The 3405-nt window shown below is 34.5% G+C and overlaps 1 long non-coding RNA gene across 1 annotated transcript; it reads left to right on the top strand.

The window, feature by feature from the left end:
• Positions 1–969: 969 nt before the first annotated feature.
• Positions 970–2219, top strand: LOC140757351 (uncharacterized). The gene is made up of 2 exons (XR_012103962.1): positions 970–1372; positions 1550–2219. It is a non-coding gene; the product is annotated as an uncharacterized LOC140757351 (long non-coding RNA).
• Positions 2220–3405: the final 1186 nt, after the last annotated feature.

The raw sequence follows: 3405 nt of genomic DNA, 5'->3' as shown, positions 1-3405 counted from the left end.
TTTATTTTCATAATCAGGGTGGTATGATGGAGACGCGGTATGTCTCCGCAAGCATAATAGGACAAATTGATAAAATATATTACGATTAGAACTTTATCACAAATAGGTATAATAGGATATTTATAATTTGCAGAGTTGCATACTTACTTATCTACATTTGCTTAACAAAACTAAAATTTTTGAACTTGATATTCTTTTTTAGAGGCCTATGTCCAACAGTGGACTATCGTGGGCTGAAGATAGAAGATATATTCTTTTTTTACTGAGAGTTCCCGACCGAAAGAAGGTGGTAGAACCCTTTCTGTTTGACTCCGGCGGCACCACCGCCACACCTTTTTCTTCCTGATAACAGCAGTGTTAGGCGCTGCTGTGTTCCGTTTTGAAGGGTATGATAAGGAAGACAGACTTTTCCGAGGCGTTCCAGCTTAGTCCTCAGAAGTAGCGGCGCATCTGTGGCCAACCTCAGGTAGGAATATCTAATCCTATCTGGGGTTGATTACAGATGTCCATGAGCGGCAGTAGCCACTTACCATTAGGTGGACTGCATGCTCGACCCTCTTGACTTTGTTTAGTAATCACTACCACACGTGTATATTTATAACCAATTTGATAAGGAGCAGAAGTTGTACCCGAAATAGATCACAACATTCGTACTCTTGACGATTAAGTAAGGATGACTTTCCTTCCCACATCCTGCCATAGATAAGTATAGATATCACACAGTCTTATAATTGAAGGAAGCCATTAAATGGCTGACACATGTAAAATGGCTGACTGTTTTCCCATTACGTCTCCGACTGTCATGGTGTAATTTACGCGGAACAATGCCGACAAGTGCAGTTAAATGTTGCAAGAACAACACGAAATCGAAGAAAAAGTGCGGAGAAATATCGTTTCATTCGTAAACGCTCTAAAAACTACATTTTTTTAATATTTTTCAAAAACTAAACTAGATGACAGTGACAATTGGGTACTTGACAGTTATAACAATAAAATATGAAATATATCCAATATGATAGCTTATAAGTAAACATAAATTATGCAGTATTTAGTTTAATTTTTAATACGTTCTAAGTATTTTAATTTTTTAAAAGAAATTTTTGATTTTTTATCTGTGGATTTTAAATCCCAAAACGGCGACAGTGCTGCCTTAAATGTCATGTGACGTCACCACATGCATAATAAACAAGACAAATAAAACTGATATCGTTTGCTGTTAGAGTTGGTTGAATTTATGTTGTGAACCGAAATGAATCCACAGTATATTAAAGTTGATAGTGTGAATCTGCTTAAAGAAGATATACAATGCAATAAATAAAAATGAATACAAAAACTTCCGTGAAATAACGTATGGAAATCACAAATAAACAACGTAAGTAAAATATTCTTTATATTTACATTTAATCATTTCGGACAGTTAAAACATTTCTTAACCGATTTCCGATAGAAGAAAGGTTGTCTTTGAATGATTATCAAGCTTTTTAAACTATACTTATATTCTTATGTGAACTGCTTTACGGTTATTTATTGGTTATATTTATATTTTCAGATCTTCGCGACAGTCGTATAGTGACGACGCTATAGGGTATGTGCAGTTTAAGAGGCAGGCAAGTTTGTGTTTCATGAAAAGTAAAAGTTGTCCTGAATACAAGGTACATCAAAAGTCATGCTCAGTGTCCATGACTGTATATGAAAAACAAAGTATTATTAAATGTGATGACTGTCCTGCCTCCCAAGGATGCAGCAAATATGCAGTAGCATTTTTAATGTGGAGTCATAGAAAGTGAGGAACCAAAAGTTTCAAAGGTGGTCAGTACTCTGAAGTACATAAAGTAAAGGAAATGGGAAATAGTAGTTCTTTACTTGAGTAACCTACCCAACAAGATGAGGGAAGGAAAATGACCATACAGTTGCTGTTATTGCACTACAGATTTCTCAAAATGACAATGATAAAAATTATATATATAGTTGTTACAGAAAATAATTGTAAAAATGAAGAAAGTACACACTCAAGCAGCACAAAAATTCAGCTTAGCAAGAGCTTGAATATACAAGAAAATAACAGCTTCAAAATGCTTTGAGGTTATCTGTAGTAAATATTGTAAATGTAACATATAATGATAAATATCTACATAAGTTCTACGGTGTGTACTCAATAATAGACCCATATAAACCTAACAAACAAAGCAGTCGGTTAATAAAAGATTAAAATTAGCAAATCATGTATTTTTAATTATACAGTCCTGTAAGTTAATCCGTGCACAAGTAATAATAACTCAGTCATCGAAATAGTTTGTTTCTTATTAATTACAGAATGAGGCCTTAAAATAGAGAATTCTCGTAGACGTCTTTTAATTCATTTATTCTATTCTTAACTAGAATAGAGTTAGAATAGTATCTAACTCTATTCTTATCGTAGACATCTTTATAATATATGAATACTTTAACTTGCTGTTTTGTTCTGATTACATCCGGGTTTGATGATTTAGAGTAGAGGAATCACTCCTTATTCTTTTTTCTCATTAATACTTCTATTATATGTTTGAATCCTCTGTCTGCAAGTTCTTTTAACGTTTATGAGATTTCGGTTTAGGAACGTTTATAAGCAAATTTGTTAGGATATTTAGCGGTCATACTTGTACACATCGTCACTGCACACATCGTCACTGCACACGTCTTATAACTTGTCATTTATTTCAATTTTAGTTATAAAAGCTAAATAACTCCCTATTTTCTTCCGAGCGTTGTTTGTTTACAGTATAATGACGTTTCGCTACAAAATGACACTAGACCGCATGATTTAACGCGACGTTCCGTTCACCGTAAAGAAACTTTGTTTTTTATTAATAAATATCCCTTTTTTCGAAAAAGTGATCAATGAAAGGCATTGTTGTGCAGGCATATATTATACGTATACTAATTCATTAAAACACTTTCCCAAAAAGTGTCAAGTAGCCAATTTCAATTATCAAAACTGGTTACATTTTCTTGTTAGAAGTGAGTTATCTCTACTAATTTATGCATCCTGCAAATCAAAACATCCGACGCGGGAACGTACAGCCGACATCAGACCTCTGACCGGGAAAAAACCGAGTCGGGAAAAAAGAGGCGATAGCGGTGCTCCCTAGAGAGCGCCCGCTGGTGGTTGAGACTAAAGGTGTCATCGGTTGAAGGCTTGACTCATCGGGAAGATGATCATTGTCGAAGAGGGGTTCAACGCTGAGTCGAACCACAAATGGTTTTAGCACTAATCTACGATTCTCGCACGCTCAGTTGATATTAACTATCAAATAATATATTATACTAGCTGACCCGGCAAATTTCGTACCGCCTCAAAATCTATTTATCAAATATATGTTACTCGTGGATAATGTAGCTTTCGAATGGTGAAATAATTTTTAAAAT

Source organism: Epargyreus clarus, unplaced genomic scaffold (assembly GCF_041222505.1).
Source record: "Epargyreus clarus isolate Ecla_fem2 unplaced genomic scaffold, WU_Ecla_fem_2.2 ptg000004l, whole genome shotgun sequence".
Lineage (NCBI taxonomy): Eukaryota > Metazoa > Arthropoda > Insecta > Lepidoptera > Hesperiidae > Epargyreus > Epargyreus clarus.
Note: the sequence above shows the minus strand (reverse complement) of the source record. Positions and strands in the feature narration are given on the sequence as shown.